The sequence below is a fragment of the Pinus tabuliformis genome, chromosome 3_1 (assembly GCF_031772625.1).
Source record: "Pinus tabuliformis cultivar Carrire ecotype Pingquan chromosome 3_1, CPIR1, whole genome shotgun sequence".
Taxonomy (NCBI): domain Eukaryota; kingdom Viridiplantae; phylum Streptophyta; class Pinopsida; order Pinales; family Pinaceae; genus Pinus; species Pinus tabuliformis.
Window position 1 is genome coordinate 268,599,879 of NC_142301.1, and position 25,841 is coordinate 268,625,719.

Here is a 25,841-nt window from a genome sequence, read left to right on the forward strand (position 1 = left end):
TCTTGGACTGGAAAAAAACAATTAGAGTGAAAAATTCAGCATGTCCAACAAAATCTCCCACAGGGCAGAATTTTTTTGACTCCAGAAAATTGTAATGCCTTCAAAATGAAGCTAGAGAGGCTCTTTGAGAAGGAGAAAATCACAATTCACAACCTTCATAGTCATGAATTAACACATTTAATTCAATGAGCATTTTCAAAGTGAAAATGAGCAAAAATTAAGAAGTCTGAAAGAAATTGCTTTCCGGCTAATGTTTGGTTTGACGAGGAATGCAAAAAGGCAAGGAGAATGTGGAAAGAGTCAAACAAGGATAACATAAAACTCAAAGCTTACAAGATATTAAGCCAGAAAAATGTTGATTTCATGGTTTCAAGGAGGGAAGATCTAATCTTCCTTGGGAAAAATAATCCCAAATTATTTTGGAAGGAGCTCCAACCGAGAAAGTTACAAACTGGAAATAGTATTACAACTTCTAAATGGTTTGACTATGCAAGACAACTCTATGAGAAGGATCCCAAGTTTGACCCTCCCCCCTTGGTCAACACTGATATTGAACTCTTCACAGTGCAAGAGGTAGAGATGGGTACTAAGAAGTTGGGTGTTGGAAAAGAAAAAGACTTAGCTGAACTCCAAGCAAAATATCTAAACTGGAGCTCAAAGATCCTTGCACCTCACATTACAAAATTTTTCAACATCATACAACATGGGCTTCCCACAGATTGGACAACTAGTCTGACAATACCTCTTTTTAAGAGCGGTGATGTCAATAATCCCTCCAATTATAGGACCATCATGATAAACTATTTGTTTGTAAAACTATTTGGAAGCATGCTAGAAAATAAAATTAGCAAGTGGGCAAAAGAAAGAGATAAGCATGCTAAAGGGCAAGCAAGTTTTAGACCTAAACATTTCACAGTTGATCATTGTATAACTTTAAGGCACATCATTGAAAAAGTTTGGGAGAAAAAGGAATAAGTCTTTTGTTGTTTTGTTGATTTCAAAAAAGCGTTTGACATGGTTCTTAAGGATAAGCTTTGGCATATAATAGAGGAACTTGGGGTTCCTAAACATTTGAGAGAAACTGTGCATAGGCTGTATAAAGAAGTGAAAGTCAAAATTAGAAATTTAGCAGGCATTTCTAAAAGTTTTAGAAGCGATATCTGGGTCAAGCAAAGTTGCCCACTATCTCCTACCCTTTTTGGTTTATATATCGACAAGCTTGAGGAGTGGTTAAATTCACAAGTGGGTGATGGTATCTATTTGGGAAAATTTGTTATAAGGCTTCTTTTGTATGCATATAACCTTATTCTGATTGCTAAATTGGACTTACTATCCCTTGAGCATTTTTGTAGAAGTGTGGGGATGCAAGTCAATATCAACAAAACGAAAGTAGTGGTATTCTCTAAAAAAATTAAACATAACTAGCATAAATTCTACTTTGAAGGCAACATTCTGGAAGAAGTTGCGGATTACAAATACCTTGAAATTGACTTCAACAAAAATCTAAGTTGGGATGGTTGTAGAAAGAAAAGAACTTTGGGGGGTTGGAAAACATTTTATGCTTTTCAAAATAGGTGTAGAGACGCAGAGTTATGGGACTGGAAAACCACTCAAACTCTTTTTGGGCTTCTAGTGATTCTGGTAATTCTCTATGGTTGTGAACTATGGGCCAGCAGTACATCCGACATACAATGGAGACAAACTGAGAAAATTTAGAAGCGTTTGATTACAAACAAATTCAAGATTAAAAGAGCAATTCCTTATGCTATCTTGTTAAGTGAAACAGGGGTTGCTCCTATTTAAGAAATTATTATGGTGCAAGTCATAAGGTATTTAAAAAAAAAATGAGCAAATGGAAGAGGGTAGATGGCCTAAGGTTGTCTTTAATGACAAATTGTGCAACATAAAAAAAATGTGGATGCAACAAAATAACAAATGGTTTAGTAAATGGGGTATTTGCTTGAACACGTGTCCCATAAACAACAAAGAGATAAAGTTTTTGTTATGGATAAGTTCCACAAGCGTGCTTGGGATAAGGAGCTAGGAAGAAAGAAAAAATACTATATTGAAGTGTTTAATCCCACTCATAATCATCAACCAAAAGCATACATAGAGGCCAATATCTCTTGGAGAGCCAAAACTCTTATTGCTCAGTTAATGACTAATTCTCATAAACTCTGTTGTGAAACAAGGCACTGGAAAAGGCCAAAAGAAGTATGGGAGGAAAGAGTATGCATTTTTTGTTCTTCCGGAAAAGTGGAAACACAAAAGCATTTCGTTTTAAAATGTGAGGCCTTCAAAGACAACAGTGAAAATTATGCAGATATGCTGGCAGCTAGCTCTTGGGATAATCTCTTTAGTGAGGGGTTTGTCAAGAAGCTGGGAGCATTTATTGTGAAGCTTCACAGAAAAAGGGCCGAATACATCAAGAAGATGAAGAAACAACTTGTCCCATAGGCTATCTTTAGCCTCATGGACGTTAAAATAATTTATTTCTTCTTTCTATTATATATATATATATATATATATATACACACACACACACACACACATATCAACTCCACATTAAATATAAAAGAGTTATTCTTCTCTTCATTTTGATTAACATACCATAAATATATTAAAAATATTTTTTCTTTCAATTACCAAAATAATATTTTAACCATAATTTCTTTTTATTTTCAATTGTTTTATATAATATACACAACTGATGTTAAAATAATTTATTTAACATAGGTATCGAAATATTTTATTTATATTCTACATTATCCACATTAAAATGTTTTTTTGGTTATTAATATATGTTTAAATATATGTATAATTTTACAAAAAAATATTTTTTATACATAGCTCTATTTCTCTATAAAGTTGATATTGAAATAATTTTACTTAATATACATATTGAAATATTTTATTAATGTATTTCATTAAATATTTTTTTAAATGTCACATATCAACTTCATATTAAAAAATGAATAAATTACACATTCTTTTTATTAAAAAGTAATTGAATTTTTTTTCTCTATGTATATCAAGTTGATATAAAATTATTTTATTTAAATTGGACATTGAAATATTTAATTTATGATCAATAATAAAATATATTTTTATCTCTACAAAAAAAATTGATATTCAAATATGTTAATTATCATGGATATTATGGATATTTAAATATTTTGTTTCAAAATTATATGACAATATTTAAAACAAATAAAAGTATTACACATCTTCTTTACATTTAAAGATGAAAATACAAGATTCTTAAATTTTTGAATTACCTTCTCTCTTTAATAAAATTTATATAAAATTGAGAGAAGATTCTTTGGCGAAAATCACATTAGGATTCTTTTGTCGACGCGTTTTAAAATTATTTTACATAATATGAAGGTTGAAATATTTTATTTATGGTTAAGAATGAAATATTTTTTTAATATTAATATATGTTTTAAAAATCACATGTTAACTCTACTTTAAACATAATATTTTAAATTAAAAGTAACCAATTTGTATTTTTTTTTGTAAGGAAGCAAAATTTTCATTAGATTTTCACAAAGTTCAATAGAATACAAGCAAGAGTTAACATGTGCAAACTATGTTTGATAAGAGTACCTTCAAAATGTCAAAACCATACTAGCTAGGCGCAAACTAAGGAGACACCATCTTCACTTGAGAGAAAAACTAGAAGGTCAGAATACAATGACAAGCATAACATAAATATCAAAAGAGAATATGAAAGAATTGATAGAGAAAAAACTTAAAAACACTTTCTTGGCACTGGTTGGTGAACTTGGTCATCCTTGGCAGAGCACTGAAAGGGGGCATCATGGCCTTCTAGAAGCCAAGTAGGGTGCTCCTGCTCAATGAACACAACATATAGGTTGGTGGTAGTCTTTTGCTGCGAATTCCCCCCTTTCTGAGTCATTGTGGTAGTGGTTTTGTTGGTAGCAATTTGGACATCCTCCACCTGAACTAAAGTTTGGACTTGCTCCCCCGGGTTGCATGGTTCTTTATCCTTTGATTTCTGAGATCTAGGAATCTCAAGGCTGGGAGGTTTGGAGCCCTAAACATGAGGGTCTGAACTATCTGATTGCACTAACACATTGGGTGGGGTTGGAGGAGGAGGAGGAGGCAAGAATTGAATTCCCAAGTCCCTAGTCAAGGCTATCAAAGCCAAACAAGCTTGAATAAGATGGGAGTCCATATTCGTTATTCTTTCTTTAGCAAGCCACAAGACTGCTTCCTAGTCCCTCAGATGACGACCCAACAGATTCCTTACAACCCAATGCTCATTGTTGGTATTTCTAAGTTCTCGGGATTCCAAGGTGGCAATCTAGAGCCTAATGTGCTAAGGCATGTCTTCATCGTATTGCTCCATCCTTCGAGCATGCCAAGTAGGGGGAGGCTGACCATGCCCATGTCCACATCCCCCACGCCGAGCACATCCTCTTTCACTAACCATGGATGCATTGGTGGGAGGATTATTAGACATAGTTTTGCATTCCTCGGCTCTGCTACCCAACAAATGTAGTAGAGGAAGATCGTAGAGACCTACAAGTGTGATGAGAACCTAAAAGAGCAATTGGCAAAGCCAATGCAAGAGCATAGGTGACAGAGATAAACAAAGGTGTTGTTGAGCAATAGAGCAAGGTGACCACATTCAGTAGCTAAGGATAGTGAGCAAGAGAGATACCAGTTGTCGATGCTAGTAAGGGTGATGGAGCTCTGCAATAGAGAACAATGGATATTGCAGAGATATACAACTTGCAAAGCATAACAAATATAGGAATTATTGTTCCCCTAGAGATTAAGACCAGAAGCCATGTCTCAAGCATGGGGAGAGTGCTCAAGCGTTCTCTAATTGCCACTTTCACCTGTACATTGAAAGTTCTCAACACAAGAACATGAGTGGGATTGTGTTGGCATTATGACACAGATTTGGCGCTATGACACAAAGGTTGTCCTTGATGGCAACTCTCACAGATGACAGATCACAGTTCAGGCTCACAGAATGAAGAAAGAAAGGTATACGCAGGTTCCCATTGACCAAGCTGCGTGTACACGCGGGTTCGCAGACCAAAATGCGTGTATGAGCATACACACGCACTTTCATGAAAGGAAAGGTGCGTACATGTTGGAAAACTTGGTTTTGGTCCGTGGTATTTGGACCATGGTATTGTGATCCATGGTATTGGTCCAAGGTATCTTGTCCGAAGTGTTGACCCCAGGTATTTGGTCCAAGGTATTGATTCTAAGTGGTTTTGGACCATGGTATTGAGCAAGGCCTAAGACTATAAAAGGAGGAGAAGATCATTAGGCAAAGTCACTCATGAATTGAATATCTAATGAAGAGCAAGATCTAGTATACAGGTGATTGGGTTATGGTGCACAACTAGATCTGAATCAAGGATGAACCTGAGCGCTTGATGAAGGATAAGTTCTATTGATGGGTCAAGATCTTAAGGCTTGAAGAGAAGTATCTTTGTGTGGTTTTGATATTTTATCTGAATAATTGGCGCATGTCGTAATCTGTAAATATGATGATCTGGGTATAATTGATGTCTGAATAATTGTAAAGGTTAAAATCATCATTTACAGATCTGTACGCAGGTTCATTATAGCAAAGGCACGTATACACGTTGATTCAACATTTCAAAAGTGCGTATACGTAGGTTTTGTTAGAAAATTATATATTACGGAGCAATGGAACACATAAAATATTGCAGAAATATAAACACAGAAAACGCACAAAACAAGAGAGACACAGATATACGTGGTTCACCCAGTAAGGGCTACGTCCACCGCGAACAGCCAGTCCTTCCTTTCTATTATCCAGCAAAATGAAGAGATACAACCTACAGCAAATCCACTGTAATATCCTCTGTTTTCTCTCACAGTCTCACCTCTCTATTTCCCGCTCACAGAATACACATCTACCACACAGCCTCAAATACAATGCCCTCATACAAAGAGAGGGGTTGCCTTCTAGGGCAAAAAACCCTAAACTAAACATAAGTTCTACCGTCAGATCATCCACCTAATGAACGGCCCAGATTGACTAGAAATTACTATACTTTTACAAGGCAATTTTACAGCTGTTTTTAGCTTCGGGGGCGCTGCCCCCGAAACGCCCCACCAGGGGGGGCTCCCAAAGGTCACAACCGCCCCCCCCTGGACCCCCCCTTCAGTGAATATTTTACGGGCGGCGTTGCCGCCCCCATTTCGAACTAGGGTCCAATGTGGCGATACCTTTAAATATAGAAGATAATCAGGCTCCACACCCAACAATCTCCCACTTGGAGACTGATTGTAGCAACTCCACCGCTGCTCCATTTGCTGGACAATGACTCCTCTTTGGACCTGGTTGTTTCTCATCTTCATCGTCATCCTTGAAGACCAATTGAAACTGAGCATATTCTCAGTTTCTCCCTGGTTACAACTTTTGTTAGCATATCTGCAGGATTCTGGCTAGTGTGTATCTTTTCCAGCTTCAACTCTCCATCTTCCAACACTGATCGTATGAAATGGTACTTGAGCTGTATGTGTTTAGTCCTGGAATGAAATGCTGAGTTCTTTGCAAGATGAATGGCACTTTGGCTATCACTGTATAACGTTCCCATATCATGCTCCTTACCCAATTCACTCATAAACCTTTGTAACCAAATCATTTCTTTACTAGCCTCTATAGCAGCAACATACTCTGCTTCTGTTGTTGAAAGTGCAACAACACTTTGGATTTTTGAAACCCAACTGACGGCTGTTCCTCCAACAGTAAATACATATCCTGTAGTGCTCCTCCTGTTATCTCTGTCACCTACCATATCTGCATCAACATATCCTTGTAGGGAGATGTTTGAACCACCAAAGCATAATGCTTGATTTGTGGTACCTTTCAAATATCTGAGAATCCATTTCACTACCATCCAATGTTCCTTTCCTGGATTGTTCATGTACCTTCTTACAACTCCCACTGCATGTGCAATATCGGGCCTTTGTGCAGACCATTGCATACATTAAGCTTCCAACTGCTGATGCATATGGAACTTTAGACATATAATCCATGTCTTCTTGGGTCTTTGGGCACATTTCCTTGCTAAGTTTTGAAATGGCTTGCAAAAGGTGTACTAACTGGTTTTGCATTGTGCATGTTAAATCTTTTCAACACCTTTTGTATGTACTCATTCTGAGACAATGTTAATTTACGATTTTTCCTGTCTCTAGTTATTCTCATACCAAGGATTTGTTTTGCAGCTCCCAAATCCTTCATTGCAAATGAATTTGCCAATTTCCTTTTGAGCACATTTATTTCCTGCATGTTAGATCCTGCAACAAGCATGTCATCTACATACAATTCTACATACAATAACAATATAATATAGCTGCCACCATTTTGCTTTTTCAAATAAACACAATGATCAGAGTGACATCTAGTATAACCTTGTTCAGACATAAACTTGTCAAATTTTGGATACCACTGCCTTGGAGCCTGTTTTAAGCCATACAAGCTCTTCTTCAACCTGCACATTAGTTTCTCCTTCCCTTTCACCTCATATCCTTGTGGCTGCTGCATATATATCTCTTCCTCCAAATCCCCATGGAGAAAGGTTGTCTTTACATCTAACTGCTCAAGATGCAAATCTTCAGCTGCTACAAGACTTAAAATAGTTCTTATTGAAGTCATTTTAACAACAGGAGAAAATATTTCATCAAAATCAATACCTTTCTTCTGTGCAAACCCCTTCACCACAAGTCTAGCTTTGTACCTCTGTTTTCCTCCATCTTCTTCCTTCAGCCTGTAAACCAATTTATTCTTCAATGTAGTTTTTCCTGCTGGCAACCTGACTAAATCCCAAGTCTGGTTATGCATTAAGGAGTCCATATCTTCTTCCATGGCTACCTCCCACTTCTTCCTGCTTTCAACCTGCATTGCTTCTTCATAACATTCAGGTTCACCAGAATCACTCAACAATAAATAATATAATGAAGGAGAGTCCTGACGATGAACCACACTGGTTAGTTCGAAACGCGTCGACAAATGATGTCTCATGTGATCTTCGCCGAAGAATTTTTTGTAAACTTGATATGGATCACAGAAGCCTATACTCTATTAATGAAGGAGAGTATCGTTCAGGGGGTCTACTTATCCTAGTAGATCTTCTAACACCACTTTCAGGTGTTTGGGGTGCTTCTTGTTGTTGTGGTGGTTGCTGTTGTTGTGGTTGTTGATTATTATTATTTTCAGGCACCTTTCCTTTTTCAGTGATTTCATCAAGAACTGTGTATTCCTTGTTTTCCTTTTCCTGTTTCTTTTCCTGCAACTGATTCTTATACAAGACCTTTTCATTGAATATTATATCTCTGCTCCTAATGATTTTGTGATTTTCATAATCATATAAGCGATAACCAAAATCATTAACACCATATCCAATAAAGGTACATTTCTTTGACTTTGCCTCAAGCTTTGTTCTATTTTCTTTATCAATATGGACAAAGGCCTCACAACCAAAAGGCTTTAAAAGGGAGTAGTTTATCTTTTTACCTGTCTATGCTTCCTCCGGAACACCACCATCCAAGGAACTTGAAGGCCCTCTGTTTATTAGATAAACAACAGTATCTACAGCATCTGCCCAAAACTGTAAAGGCAATCCTGCATCCAATCTCATGCACCTTGCATGCTCCATGATTGTTCTGTTCATCCTTTATGACACACCATTTTCTTGTGGTGTTCTTGGAACTGTCTTCTCTCTGCGAATTCCATGCTCTGAACAGTACCTATCAAACTCTTTGCTGCAATATTCACCTCCATTGTCTGATCTAAGACACTTCAATTTCTTTCATGTCTCAATCTCAACCAAAGCTTTTCATTTCTTGAAAGTATCAAATACATCAGATTTATTCTTAATACAATAAATCCAAGTTTTTCTAGTTGCATCATCAATAAAAGTAACATAATAACGAGAGCCACCGAGAGATGATACCTGAGCAGGTCCCCATACATCTGTATGCACAAGCTCTAATTTTTCATTCTTCTTTTCTTTCCCAACTCTGAGAAATCTTACTCTCTTCTGTTTTCCATAAATGCAATTCTCACAGAGTCCAAATCAACATTCTTCAAACCCGGCAACAAATTCCTTGAGTGAAGAATCTTCATCCCCTTTTCACTCATGTGTCCGAGCCTATGATGCCATAATGCTGCATCTGCTCCTTTGGAAGTTAAAGCATTAACAGAGTTAGAAATACCATTGCATAAATACAATGTACCAACCTTTTCGCCTTTTGCTATTACCAGGGCTCCTTTGGTGACCTTCCAAGCTTTATCTATGAAAGTTGTCACACAACCTTCACCGCCTAACTACCCTGTTGAAATCAGATTTTTCTTTAGATCTCGAACATGCCTTACCTCCTTTAATAGCCATTGGTTTCCATTCTGCTGTTTTACAAGAACCTTACCCATTCCAACGATTTTACAGGGTTTATCATCACCCAGACGAACTTGTCCAAAATCTCCTTGAACATAGTCATGAAAGTATTTCTTATCAGGTGTGGCATGGAATGAAGCCCCTGAATCTACCACCCAGGAATCAGTAATATTTTCGAAAGAAAGAATCAAAGCATCTTGTAACACCTCACCTGTCGTATTTGCTTCATGATTGTTTTCTTGCTGTGCATCTCCTTCTTTCCCCTTCCGAGATCTACAATCTTTCTTTAGGTGTCCTTTCTTTCCACATTTCCAGCACACTATCCCCGATTTGGACTTGGATCTGCCTTTCCTTGATTTACTGCGATATCCTGAGCTCTTTCTTCTTTCCATTTTTCTTCCTCTAGACTCTTCACTCAAAGCATTTCCTGATGTCTCACCGGAGCTTTTCCGTCGCATTTCCTCACTAAGGATAGCACCGACAACATCATCAAACTTCAAAGTACTAGATCCAGAAACGGAGTTACTAATGGCCATTACCAAACCTTTCCAACTTTCTGGTAATGAGCACAAGAATAACAGAGCTCTAACTTCATCGTCAAAGTTTACCCCTACAGAACTTAACTGACTTGTAATTGTATTAAAATCATTTAAATGGTTTGCAACAGATCCACCTTCCGACATATTCATATTAAATAACCGTTTCATAAGAAATACCTTGTTTGAGGCCGAGGGTTTTTCATATAGTTTCGACAACGTCTGCATCAAACCCTCTGTCGTGGTTTCCTTCGAAATGTTGAAGGCGACTGCGCAGCAAGGCACAACCATATTGTTCCGAGTGCCTTTCTATCGAGAAGGTTCCACTCTTCATCTTTCATACCCGTCGGCATCTTTGTTTTTCCGCCCAATGGTAGATATAGATCTTTCTGATACAGATAATCTTCCATTTGCATCTTCCACAACAAGAAGTTTTGGCCGTTAAATTTCTCGACCCTAAACTTACCATCTTCCGCCATTGCTCCCACTCGAACCAGGAACCCTTCTTTCCTGCGAGTTTACCAGCCAAATAGACCTTCGGCTCTGATACCAGTTGTTAGAAAATTATATATTACGGAGCAATGGAACACATAAAATATTGCAGAAATATAAACACAGAAAACGCACAAAACAAGAGAGACACAGATATACGTGGTTCACCCAGTTTGGGCTACGTCCACCCCGAACAGCCAGTCCTTCCTTTCTATTATCCAGCAAAATGAAGAGATACAACCTACAGCAAATCCGCTATAATATCCTCTGTTTTCTCTCACAGTCTCACCTCTCTATTTCCCGCTCACAGAATACACATCTATCACACAGCCTCAAATACAATGCCCTCATACAAAGAGAGGGGTTGCCTTCTAGGGCAAAAAACCCTAAACTAAACATAAGTTCTACCATCAGATCATCCGCCTAATGTATGGCCCAGATTGACTAGAAATTACTATACTTTTACAAGGCAATTTTACAGCTGTTTTTAGCTTCGGGGGTGCTGCCCCCGAAACCCCCCACTAGGGGGGGGCTCCCAAAGGTCGCAGCCGCCCCCCCCTGGACCCCCCCTGCAGCGAATATTTTACGGGCGGTGTTGCCGCCCCCATTTCGAACTGGGGTCCAATGTGGCGATACCTTTGAATATAGAAGATAATCAGGCTCCACACCCAACAATCTCCCACTTAGAGACTGATTGTAGCAACTCCACCGCTGCTCCATTTGCTGGACAATGACTCCTCTTTGGACCTGGTTGTTTCTCATCTTCATCGTCATCCTTGAAGACCAATTGAAACTGAGCATATTCTCAGTTTCTCCCTGGTTACAACTTTTGTTAGCATATCTGCAGGATTCTGGCTAGTGTGTATCTTTTCCAGCTTCAACTCTCCATCTTCCAACACTGATCATATGAAATGGTACTTGAGCTGTATGTGTTTAGTCCTGGAATGAAATGCTGAGTTCTTTGCAAGATGAATGGCACTTTGGCTATCACTGTATAACGTGCCCATATCATGCTCCTTACCCAATTCACCCATAAACCTTTGTAACCAAATCATTTCTTTACTAGCCTCTGTAGCAGCAACATACTCTGCTTCTGTTGTTGAAAGTGCAACAACACTTTGGATTTTTGAAACCCGATTGACAGTTGTTCCTCCAACAGTAAATACATATCCTGTAGTGCTCCTCCTGTTATCTCTGTCACCTGCCATATCTGCATCAACATATCCTTGTAGGGAGATGTTTGAACCACCAAAGCATAATGCTTGATTTGTGGTACCTTTCAAATATCTGAGAATCCATTTCACTGCCATCCAATGTTCCTTTCCTGGATTGTTCATGTACCTTCTTACAACTCCCACTGCATGTGCAATATCGGGCCTTGTGCAGACCATTGCATACATTAAGCTTCCAACTGCTGATGCATATGGAACTTTAGACATATAATCCATGTCTTCTTGGGTCTTTGGGCACATTTCCTTGCTAAGTTTGAAATGGCTAGCAAAAGGTGTACTAACTGGTTTTGCATTGTGCATGTTAAATATTTTCAACACCTTTTGTATGTACTCATTCTGAGACAATGTTAATTTACGATTTTTCCTGTCTCTAGTTATTCTCATACCAAGGATTTGTTTTGCAGCTCCCAAATCCTTCATTGCAAATGAATTTGCCAATTTCCTTTTGAGCACATTTATTTCCTGCATGTTAGATCCTGCAACAAGCATGTCATCTACATACAATAACAATATAATATAGTTGCCATCATTTTGCTTTTTCAAATAAACACAATGATCAGAGTGACATCTAGTATAACCTTGTTCAGACATAAACTTGTCAAATTTTAGATACCACTGCCTTGGAGCCTGTTTTAAGCCATACAAACTCTTCTTCAACCTGCACACTAGTTTCTCCTTCCCTTTCACCTCATATCCTTGTGGCTACTGCATATATATCTCTTCCTCCAAATCCCCATGGAGAAAGGTTGTCTTTACATCTAACTGCTCAAGATGCAAATCTTCAGCTGCTACAAGACTTAAAATAGTTCTTATTGAAGTTATTTTAACAACAGGAGAAAATATTTCATCAAAATCAATACCTTTCTTCTGTGCAAACCCCTTCACCACAAGTCTAGCTTTGTACCTCTGTTTTCCTCCATCTTCTTCCTTCAGCCTGTAAACCCATTTATTCTTCAATGTAGTTTTTCCTGCTGGCAACCTGACTAAATCCCAAGTCTGGTTATGCATTAAGGAGTCCATCTCTTCTTCCATGGCTACCTCCTACTTCTTCCTGCTTTCAACCTGCATTGCTTCTTCATAACATTCGGGTTCACCAGAATCAGTCAACAATAAATAATATAATGAAGGAGAGTATCGTTCAGGGGGTCTACTTATCCTGGTAGATCTTCTAACACCATTTCAGGTGTTTGGGGTGCCTGTTGTTGTTGTGGTGGTTGCTGTTGTTGTGGTTGTTGATTATTATTATTTTTAGGCACCTTTCCTTTTTCAGTGATTTCATCAAGAACTGTGTATTCCTTGTTTTCATTTTCCTATTTCTTTTCCTGCAACTGATTCTTATACAAGACCTTTTCATTGAATATTACATCTCTGCTCCTAATGATTTTGTGATTTTCGTAATCATATAAGCGATAACCAAAATCATTAACACCATATCCAATAAAGGTACATTTCTTTGACTTTGCCTCAAGCTTTGTTCTATTTTCTTTATCAATATGAACAAAGGCCTCACAACCAAAAGGCTTTAAAAGGGAGTAGTTTACCTTTTTACCTATCTATGCTTCCTCCGGAACACCACCATCCAAGGAACTTGAAGGCCCTCTGTTTATTAGATAAACAGCAGTATCTACAACATCTGCCCAAAACTGTAAAGGCAATCCTGCATGCAATCTCATGCACCTTGCACGCTCCATGATTGTTCTGTTCATCCTTTTTGACACACCATTTTCTTGTGGTGTTCTTGGAACTGTCTTCTCTCTGCGAATTCCATGCTCTGAACAGTACCTATCAAACTCTTTGCTGCAATATTCACCTCCATTGTCTGATCTAAGACACTTCAATTTCTTTCCTGTCTCAATCTCAACCAAAGCTTTCCATTTCTTGAAAGTATCAAATACATCAGATTTATTCTTAATACAATAAATCCAAGTTTTTCTAGTTGCATCATCAATAAAAGTAACATAATAACGAGAGCCACCGAGAGATGATACCTGAGCAGGTCCCCATACATCTGTATGCACAAGCTCTAATTTTTCATTCTTCTTTTATTTTCCAACTCTGAGAAATCTTACTCTCTTCTGTTTTCCATAAATGCAATTCTCACAGAAGTCCAAATCAACATTCTTCAAACCCGGCAACAAATTCCTTGAGTGAAGAATCTTCATCCCTTTTTCACTCATGTGTCCAAGCCTATGATGCCATAATGCTGCATCTGCTCATTTGGAAGTTAAAGCATTAACAGAGTTAGAAATACCATTGCATAAATACAATGTACCAACCTTTTCGCCTTTTGCTATTACCAGGGCTCCTTTGGTGACCTTCCAAGCTTTATCTATGAAAGTTGTCACACAACCTTCACCGCCTAACTGCCCTGTTGAAATCAGATTTTTCTTTAGATCTCGAACATGCCTTACCTCCTTTAATAGCCATTGGTTTCCATTCTGCTGTTTTACAAGAACCTTACCCATTCCAACGATTTTACAGGGTTTATCATCACCCAAACGAACTTGTCCAAAATCTCCTTGAACATAGTCATGAAAGTATTTCTTATCAGGTGTGGCATGGAATGAAGCCCCTGAATCTACCACCCAGGAATCAGTAATATTTTCGAAAGAAAGAATCAAAGCATCTTGTAACACCTCACCTGTCACATTTGCTTCATGATTGTTTTCTTGTTGTGCATCTCCTTCTTTCCCCTTCTGAGATCTACAGTCTTTCTTTAGGTGTCCTTTCTTTCCACATTTCCAGCACACTATCCCCGATTTGGACTTGGATCTGCCTTTCCTTGATTTACTGCGATATCCTGAGCTCTTTCCTCTTTCCATTTTTCTTCCTCTAGACTCTGCACTCAAAGCATTTCCCGATGTCTCACCGGAGCTTTTCCGTCGCATTTCCTTGCTAAGGATAGCACCGACAACATCATCAAACTTCAAAGTACTAGATCCAGAAACGGAGTTACTAATGGCCATTACCAAACCATTCCAACTTTCTGGTAATGAGCACAAGAATAACAGAGCTCTAACTTCATCGTCAAAGTTTACCCCTACAGAACTTAACTGACTTGTAACTGTATTAAAATCATTTAAATGGTTTGCAACAGATCCACCTTCCGACATATTCATATTAAATAACCGTTTCATAAGAAATACCTTGTTTGAGGCCGAGGGTTTTTCATATAGTTTCGACAACGTCTGCATCAAACCCTCTGTCGTGGTTTCCTTCGAAATGTTGAAGGCGACTGACGCAACAAGGCACAACCGTTTTGTTCCGAGTGCCTTTCTATCGAGAAGGTTCCATTCTTCGTCTTTCATACCCGTCGGCATCTTTGTTTTTCCGCCCAATGGTAGGTATAGATCTTTCTGATACAGATAATCTTCCATTTGCATCTTCCACAGCGAGAAGTTTTGGCCGTTAAATTTCTTGACCCTAAACTTACCATCTTCCGCCATTGCTCCCACTCGAACCAGGAACTCTTCTTTCCTGCGAGTTTATCAGCGAAATAGACCTTCGGCTCTGATACCAGTTGTTAGAAAATTATATATTACGGAGCAATGGAACACATAAAATATTGCAGAAATATAAACACAGAAAACGCACAAAACAAGAGAGACACAGATATACGTGGTTCACCCAGTTTGGGCTACGTCCACCCCGAACAGCCAGTCCTTCCTTTCTATTATCCAGCAAAATGAAGAGATACAACCTACAGCAAATCCGCTATAATATCCTCTGTTTTCTCTCACAGTCTCACCTCTCTATTTCCCGCTCACAGAATACACATCTATCACACAGCCTCAAATACAATGCCCTCATACAAAGAGAGGGGTTGCCTTCTAGGGCAAAAAACCCTAAACTAAACATAAGTTCTACCGTCAGATCATCCGCCTAATGAACGGCCCAGATTGACTAGAAATTACTATACTTTTACAAGGCAATTTTACAGTTGTTTTTAGCTTCGGGGGCGCTGCCCCCGAAACCCCCCGCCAGGGGGGGCTCCCAAAGGTTGCAGCCGCCCCCCCCTGGACCCCCCCTGCAGCGAATATTTTACGGGCGGTTTCGAACTGGGGTCTAATGTGGCGATACCTTTGAATATAGAAGATAATCAGGCTCCACACCCAACAGGTTTGCCTTGATACAAGTGCGTATGCACGTAGGTTCGTCACATTGAAGTAGCGTACACCTCATAAAATATGCTTTAGCTACTTCTGATTGCTGTTGCAGTGTTCTGGGTTCTGGCTTGGGTTCTGGTTACTGTTACTGTATTCTGGTTACAACATTCAAAGAAGTGATTGTTTGATTCAATTTTTGGTTGGTGCAAAGGAGATAGGTTGATGCAGATATATTTGACGTTTGATTGATGTTATTGATGGATCCAGTCTGAAAATTTATGAAACGTGGTCCCTGGAAGAAAAGAGAAGGTTGTAGCCTTCTGTAGGTCAGCACCTACGTACTAGTACATCAGCTAGTACAAGAGCTAGGGGGTTGTAGCTCCCTTCCAAGAGAAGCTGGAGAACGAGAGAAGGTTGTAGCCTTCTGCAGGTAGAAGCCTGCGCACTGGTATAAGACTGCACCAGTACAAAATATTGTAAAAAGAAGTTTCTTATTAAAAGAAAGTTAGAGACGATGGCAACAGGTGGTTTTCACCCACATTGGGTTTCCACCTTATATCTTGTGTTCATGTGTGTGACTGTCTGTTCTGTTTTTACTGCTCATGGTTACTGTTTATATAGTTCTGATGCACAGATTAAAAATCAACTTATGAAGAATTAACTAAATTATAAGTTTATAGGGTATACGCTAGTTGCCTTATATACAATTGCGTATACACGCAAGTTTCATTAACTGAAGTAGCGTATATGAATTAGAATATGGAAATGAAATATTATTGACTTGCTAATACTGATTCACCCTTCGCCCCCCCTCCCCCTAGTATTATTTCCAATAGATTACCCCCCCGCCTAGGCCATTAATGCACTAAGTTGTGCTGCATGGGTAGCTACATGTTTGTGCAAAGAGTCACCCAGATCTGGGATTATTTCTTTTATTATAGTTAATATTGTTTACTTATTAAGCATGGGGGCTTTGGATTGAAGGTGAATGGGTGTTTTGTTAATGCACCCTGTGCGAAAAGGTCACTGGTTCAAATTCCCTATTGTTGTTTGTTTCGCAAAAAAATATATATTACCTTTTTATTTAGTGAATATTTTATTCTTATTTTAGAAAGATAAGTCTCAACTCCAAGGCTCTATGCGAAAGTTCAAATTCCCAGTGGGTATTTACCCTTTTTTTTAATATATATATTTTTTAAATAGACAGGTCTCAACTCCTAGTAAAACACAAAACTCCAAATACAAAAAAAATTTACATATCACCCTCATACTAAGTTGTCAAATAAACCTCTCTCCACAATTAAAATATATATATGAAAACTAGAAAAACATAAACTCAACAACACTGGATGAACTTATTAACCAAAACCAAGTCTGACCAATTTCAACCAAAAATTCTCATTTGACTCAACAGCTTGAATAGCAGAGTTAACTCGGAAACTTGTTAAGTTATAAAAAACCCTCAACAAAGCATACACCAAACTGACATTTAAGATGCAACAAACTTACATTTAAAAAGGCATCACAAAGATAAACACAAGCAAAGGAACCCACAAAGAACATATGCTCTTTTAAGTGATGCCAAAGTGCCCAGAGTATGCTTTCACATCACGTTGAGAACTTCCACTCCCAAACCCTATTCTGAATTCACAAAACTTTTGGTGCATCTAAATACATCATAAACTATTCACCTCTCATCGTTTCTGCCAATGTGGAAATATTTTCCCTCGTGTCTTTTGATGAAGTATGCTTTAACATATTTTTCAGTATTATGTCCACCTTCATTACGTCACACGTATATAGTTCTCTTGCTTTGCAAACAAAGTTTTCATACAATTATGTAGAATAAGTAGCAGTGTTTCAGACTGTCTCAAAGCTATACAATACCTTTCTGTATGAACAACTTTCAGCGTTTACAAAATCATCCCTGTCAAGAAAAACACTTTTTCCTGCAGCCAGGGAAACTTTTTTTTACAGATTTAAAATGAATTCTCCGTTTCCTGCTCTACATCAACGTCATCAAAGTTTTTCCTCAATTCTGTATCACCATTGTTATTTCATTCATTTAAATGATGCACCAGCAAGCCTGGAAGTTGGGTACAGCATGAATAATTTCTATTCCCAAAGTATCTTTTCCCTCAATTATGTATCACCATTGTTATTTCATTCATTTAAATGATGCACCAGCAAGCCTGGAAGTTGGGTACAGCATGAATAATTTCTATTCCCAAAGTATCTTTTCCCTCAATTCTGTATCACCATTGTTATTTCATTCATTTGAATGATGCACCAGCAAGCCTGGAAGTTGGGTACAGCATGAATAATTTCTATTCCAAAAGTATTTTTCACGGTATAGGTTATAGCTTATGAGGGAAACCACTATTTTGAAATTAGGTTAATCTTGCACATTTGCAATGACCATCTCTTCCTTCGCTTTCCTTCATGTGAATAATGATGAATTTAGATTTTGCAGTTCGCTTTCCTTCATGTGAATAATGATGAATTTAGATTTTGGAGAACAATTTACAGATATATTCTCTGGTCAAGATGTCACATCCGGAAAACAATCTTTCCAATAATCCTTCTATGATGTCTTCTAATAGATGTAGCAATATGGTTATTTTAGAATAATCTTTTTATGATGTCTTTTCACAGATGTAGGAATATGGTTACTGTAATAGTTTTTAATGGATATTGCTATGTTATAGGGGTATATGTTTATTGAGTAGAGAAGCTTATTTTACAGCCTAGTATAATGTGTAACTCTAGTATGATGTGTAACTCTCTCTGTTCATCATCAAAGTTGAAATTTTGCTCATGTTGGTCAAAATAAACATTTTAAAAAATCTAAAAATAAAAAAAGTTAAATAACTATACAAAACATTTAAATGATGTAGACCCATAAAAAAAATTGCAAGTGAAAAAATTAGATCCCTCTAAGCTCATATTAAATCCGTATTTAAATAAATCTATACTGAAAAAAATTAGATCCCTCTAAGCTCAATTAAATCTGTATTTAAAATAAATCTATACTAATTCATAACCAATTTAAAATAAACTCCATATACATCCAACCAATTTTCAATACATCCAACCAATTTTCAATGATGAGAAAACCATCCAACCAATTTTCAATGATGAGAAAACCATCAGTCATTGCCTTCTCAGCACTCGAGAGATTAGAGAACCATCACAACTGAAGAAGTCATTGCCTTCTCAGCACTCGAGAGAAAGATAGTGCACGGAATGATTGATAAGGGCTCTACTATAAGATGTACTACGCAGACAAGATCCCACTTTTCTTTCTTTAAAAATGGAAACGTTAACACCTTTAATGTGCATGATCACATGGTAGGTTGCGACCTATTTACAAAGCCTCCTGGTAAAGGTTGAGATAAATCATAACCATCTTTTCCCTGTACTTGTACTTGGTAAAGGTTGAGATAAATCATAACCATCTTTTCCCTGTACTGGAACTGGAACTTGCATTCTGATGTCAATAGAATCAAATATATAGACTGCCATGCAGCAACTAACAGAGATAAAAATCTGAATTTAAGAGATGCACAAGAAAGAGTTGCTTGGAGTAGAAGAAGTAGCCACATGAAAGGATAAACATAGTTTCTATTAGATAAAGAGAACGCTGTAGTATCATCTGTACAGGATCATCTCTGGTCTCTCAAAAGCACCTTTTCGAAATTTTGGGGTACAAATTCTAACATGTGAACCATACATGCCAATATCCAAAATAAAAGCAAATTTTTAGGTCTACATGAAACCGAGTATGGACATCAATATCTCATCAATCCAATGCTCATCTGTCATCTTCAATATCAATGACTTGGATTTCATGATGAATATAATTTCTAAACTTATTGCTAGTTTCAACAAACCAAGCATAATGAATAATTTGATCTGCTACCCTTATTCCTGATACAAAAAAAGCCAAAAGTCCTTTCCAAACAGGCTGCAGCCTGCAACGTTTTCTTCTGATGTGTGATTTGATTTTAAAAAGGGTTTTTACAACAAAATCCTCATTAGTAATACACTGGCATTATTTCAGAACTGGTTATTGCCTGTTCAACCAAAGTTTACAAACCCTGCAAACAGGGAGTGGACCATTATGTGATCTGCTAAAAATACATTTAATGTAGTATACATGCAGGGGATTTTTCTTATCTGCATGAGCTAGATGATTAGGATTGCTCTAGAACCCTTATGTCAAGGATCCCCTTTGACAACATAAAATCCCCTATTTTTTTAAGACTCTCGTCTCAAATACTAATTTGCATGCCAAAGGTTACTCTCATAGTGTGTACAAATTTACCTCTCAAGGAAATTGGAGTTGCCTATGAACGTAGATATAAAATGGGAAAATTTGTGCCAAATAACACAAGCAGGAAAGTCAGAGCCTTCACTGAAGCTTTTGGAGGCCCTTTATTTTACTATTATACAATTTCTCTAGCTCTTCACGGCCTCCAACCTCCTCTTCCAGTTCCTGTGAAACTCAAAAATCAATAAACTATCAATATATATTCGCCTAAGATCTCGCATGAATAACTCTAAACACATTTGAAATACAAAGCTACAAACAGTTATAAGGGAAGAAGCAAACTCACTTTTGGTCCAAGGAAAAGACCATATGGTACACCATTAAACTTGTCTGCGTGATGAAGCTGCAATGGCATTTAAACAAATCTGTATGAGATTCATTAGTTACTGTAAAGAAATCAATGTGGAAGTCACAGATGGATGAAACGATCTATAGATCTATGTTAACTTTATAAGGAATCTAGGAACAAACCTGATGTGCAGCTGCTACCTTAAGAAGATATGGAACATCAGCAATAGGCCCAACAGGAAAGCGGCGATGAACAAGACCATCATGGACAAACATATATGCCATCCCAAAAACGGTGATACCAAGCCCCTGAGGAATTTTTCAAAATGCACGGTAGGTTGATAATAGAGTGACTAACATACTGGTGTTGAAAATCACCTTGACATGGCTGTTAAGTCAAACTTGGTTTAAATTTACAGTGATCACATCATTCTTTAAAGAATACTGTCAATTTAGTACTTCTGTGAATTTCAATGGTAGCAACAGTCAAAACAGAGGCCAGTACTTACAGCACCAAAACAAAGGCCTGGCACAAAGCCTTTGTGAAAGAATCCATAAGCCACTAGTGCAATGGCCGGAACAGCGTTGATGATGACAAACACATCATTCAACTCAAAAGGCCCCTCCCTTGGCCTGTGATGAGACTGCCCAAAGAAATTGGATTGTCAATTACAATGTAAAACTAACATCTCAACAGTCCTGTAATCAATGGAACAAAAGGGGACTGCATAGTGCAAAACATATCTGCTATGTTACACATGGGTTGTTCTTTTAAATAATTAATTCTTGGTCCACATTTCTGTAAACTGTAGTTATACCTCATGCATATACCACAACGAGGCATGCCAGAGAGCTCGATGAGCCTAGCGAGCCCAATATTCCATTCCAACCTATACAAGAACATTTAGAGTCATTATTTGAATAACTAGTTCCAAATCTAATACCAATAGCTCAAGTAGAGAACTTGCACATACCGTGGCTCCCACTGCTAATGAAAATGTGCCAAACATCTCTGTGTAGGGAACCTCTGCACCCTGCATACAAATTTCATCAGAGAACAAGCAAGGAAATATACCCATGTCATCTCATACATATGAGCATAAAGACAAGAAAGTCACAGACTACTGAGAATTTATATCCACAAGCACATACCCATCTAAATGGGTCTGATATCCACCTGGAGGTTAAATAACTAACATACTATTATGATAACTGTAAGTGGAAGTATTCAAAAGATGGGAAAAGTGATAGTTGGGGCTGAGAATTGAAGTGTAAACCTGCATCTGCCAAACAAATCGGTAGTAAACAGCCGCAGCAGCCATGCTAGTAATCCCAACGCTGGAAGCGATGGCAGCAAAGAAGTAGGCGTGGCGTTCAGCCTTTCTCCTGGCAGCTCTTTTATCCCACTGCCTTTCATTCTCATAAACTCTACTTCTTAAAGAATCTGCAAATTCAGTAACAGAATCCTCATCTTCGATGGATTCTGGTTCTGTCTCTTGCTGTTGGGCATTTTCATTCAACGCCGAGAACAGAGGCAGCACTTTCCTTCTCCCACGGAATTCAGAAAAAGCGCGACCAGAACTCAGCCCATTTCTGTTAACTGACGAAGCTCTGGCAAACGCAAGATAATAACGAGAAAACGCCCTGCCTGGTGGTGGTGCAGCTGCTTTGGTGGGCGCAATAAAAGGTAAGATGGTCGAATCGCACATCGACAATCAGCATGGAGATGAATTACTCCACATTTCTGTTTATTCGCGTCAGTACTGCAGATGGGCTCTGTGCTCTTCCCCGAATTCGAACCTGGAACCTGTTCGGTAAGCTCGTAGACACCTGCGAACACTTTCCCAAGATTCTAAGAGAACGATCTCAGGGAACCACGATCCCTTCACATTCCCTGATATCGCGAACATGTGTATAATAATTTTACACGTCATGTATAAAATTATTTAAAGAATTTTATATACCATAGCTATTGACCAACAAAAAGGTCCCGTCACTTTCCCAAAAGGCAGTTAAAACATCTCCTATGACTATAAAAAATTATATAGTCGGTAAAGTATGAAAACCTTCCTCAATTGACACGTGGCACGTGGTCAGATCAAACACTGCACGAGATTGGCCTAGGCATTTGACACGTGTAACAAGGATGGGCATACGTGGAATAGTTATTATTACTCATAAACATTGTAATTATTAATAATAAAAACTATTAATATAGGGATTTCTTCTGCGGTTAATAATTGCTATAGTGGAGTCAATCTGAGATTAATAATTGCGGTAGCGGGGACATAGAACAAATAGAATGTCACTAATTATTTGTCGTTATGGTAAGGGTGAATAGACCATGTTCTACCATGATCCTTAATTTTTAAAAGCGGTGGACCATCATCCTTAATATTTTTTTCGTATGAGACGTTCTATTTCGGCTTGCAGTTAGGTTAGCGTGTCGGCGATGTACCTTTCCTTTCATTTTAATATTTGTTCTGACAATGTTAACTAATTAGAATTCATTATTATTATATTTATATATTTTAAGTTTCTATTTATGTTTTCAATGGATGTATAGTTTGTTGGTTTATATCTATTTAAATACCTTTTCCCCTTGTTGACTTTATAATGAAGTACTTAAGTGACATAATTTATTTATACATTTTGAATTAAAAATATAAAATTTAATATATGTTTAAATCAAACAAGTCCTTATTTTAATAGTAATTTAGTAATATGATTCTAGTCAGTTTACTTGAGTATATAATTGTATTTTTACTTCTTGTTTGACTTTATAATGAAGTCCTGAAGTGACGTATTTTTTTTTATGCATTTCGAATTAAAAAGTATAAAATTTAATTTGTTTAAATTAAATTAGTTTTTATTTTAATAGTAATTTAGGAATATGATTATAATGGTTTGTAGATTTCTGTGGTGTGGTTTTTGAGAAACTAAATTCAGATATTCTACGGTTTTCATATTTAATTTGTCGATGTTTGGAGTCAAGACTAAGAATCATCATTGACTCATCATAAAGAATATGATTATAGTTAGTTTACTTAAGTATATAATAGTATTTTTACTTCATTTAATAATTACCTTGAATTTTTCATATGATAATATACTAATTTATGATGTTGTTTAATGAGGTGATGATCTCATCATCTACTCATCATAAGGAATATGATTATAGTTAGTTTACTTAAGTATATAATAGTATTTTTACTTCATTTAATAATTACCTTGAAATTTTCATATGATAATATACTAATTTATGGTGTTGTTTAATGAGGTGATGATCTCATCATCTACTCATCATAAGGAATATGATTATAGTTAGTTTACTTAAGTATATAATAGTATTTTTACTTCATTTAATAATTACCTTGAAATTTTCATATGATAATATACTAATTTATGGTGTTGTTTAATGAGGTGATGATCTCATCATCTACTCATCATAAGGAATATGATTATAGTTAGTTTACTTAAGTATATAATAGTATTTTTACTTCATTTAATAATTACGTTGAAATTTTCATATGATAATATACTAATTTATAGTGTTGTTTAATGAGGTGATGATTACATCTAGATGAAGAACATTTTGTTAGAATTTGGTTTTTTTTTAAGAAATTTGATTGTGGGATTTTTTTTAATGGAAATGGGTTCAACACCATCAAGAACTCTTGGCGTTTTTTCAAGAAATTTGATTGTGGGATTGTTTTTTTAATTGTGGAAATGGATTCAAGGCCATAAAAAATCCTTGGGGTCCCCAAAATTCTAAAGTTTGACAGTTGTTTTCCAAAAAATTATGTTGTATTTCATCAGAAGTGCCAGATTTTTCATTCTTTTTGAGGTGAAAATGTTGCCTCCTTAGATTACTTTTAATTTATATGGTTAAGGAATAAGATTTGTATTTTATTGGTTGAGAGTTCAACTTTATGAGACATAATGAAATATGTTAAGAGTTCAAGACCGAAAGGTATGTGGTATGAGTTATTTGAGGTGGTGTAGTTTTCTTTGAATAAGGGTGAGGGTAATTAGTAAACTAGCATTCATGAATAACAAAAGATGATGATTGTCCTCATTATCATTTGAGAATGAGTTATGGTAGATTTTGCTGCCTTAAAAAAAACTAGCTATAAAATTTATTTCATGATGATAATGATGATGATTAATGTCCACTAAGATAGATATGGTCTATTTAAGTAGGTAATAGGTTGCTCAGAATTCTTCAACATCTTGTTTTCTATGCTCAAAAAACATGAAAGAAGTGTTCCCAATTCATCATAGTTTTGTTATTTAAGGAGGTAATAAATTACTCATAATTCTTCAACATTTTGTTTTCTATGCTCAAAAAACATGAAAGAAGTGTCCCCAATTCATCATAGTTTTGTTACTTAAAAGGTAAAGAAGATTGGTAATGTGATAAATATTTTGAAAATTAGATAGAATGTGAGTATAAAATAGATAATTTAAAAGAAAGTGTTTTTTATATTCTTAATGTTATAAAAGTAATATATTGTTTTATCCCAAAGTGTTTTGGAAATTCACAATATTTCTTTCTAAAAAATATTATACATTTTTATTTTATTTTATTAACTTATATGAGTAAATTATTTAACTTATATGCATTCACATATAATACAATCTTTTCATATTTCTTTTTTTTTGAAAAGATTATATATCTTCATATATGGTCAATTTTTTTTTTTTTTTTTTTTTGGGGTTTGGCTAAAACTCAAACATTTAGATTAAGACTTGATAATGACATCAAAACCAATTTTGTTATTTATATATTTTATTGAATTCAATGTAAACAAATTTTAGAACGGCAACTTCACCCATAAATTCTCAGTTAGAGAGTGTTCCTTCTATAATGTTTTCTTAGATAATTTGTCCAATTTATTAAATTCTCTATAAATATCATAACAATATTTTTTTTTTCTAAAAACCTTATTCTTACCTCTAAAATCTTTTATGATTAGAATTATAAATACCATATTTCAATATGGCTTCTTCCTATAGGAATTAAGCTCCTAAATAATAGGTAATTTCCCTATTTCCTTGCACAAATCCAAGGGGAATTGATCTCCTGCTCAGTGAAAAATCATTGTACACTTAACAGTACACAATTCTAAATACAAATGTGCCTTTTTCATCCACTCAACTAGGCAATTCGAATTCCATGCATGATTGGGTCTATTTTTAGTTAATTGACTAGTTAAGCAAGAGATCAATGAGTTAACAACACTCATAACTACTCAACTAACCTTCAACTGACTTAACTACTTATTAGAGCCTAGCTATTTGCATTCAACTAACAATAACTCAACTAGATTGCTAGATCTTACCAATCAACTTATGCACAACTCTATTTCTAGCCTACAAACTCAAATTTGTTGACTTAACTATTAGACAAGGCCATGTCACTCTAGCTAATCGCA

General features: G+C 36.5%; 1 pseudogene across 1 annotated transcript; it reads right to left on the reverse strand.

Moving 5' to 3' along the window:
* Nucleotides 1-19,386: 19,386 nt before the first annotated feature.
* Nucleotides 19,387-22,319, reverse strand: LOC149186825 (beta-carotene hydroxylase 2, chloroplastic-like; annotated as a pseudogene). The gene is made up of 7 exons (XR_016255720.1): nt 21,681-22,319; nt 21,378-21,437; nt 21,222-21,293; nt 20,913-21,047; nt 20,587-20,712; nt 20,402-20,458; nt 19,387-20,280 (listed from the first exon to the last, which is right to left on the reverse strand). The product of XR_016255720.1 is annotated as a beta-carotene hydroxylase 2, chloroplastic-like (transcript).
* Between the last annotated feature and the right edge of the window lie 3,522 nt (nt 22,320-25,841).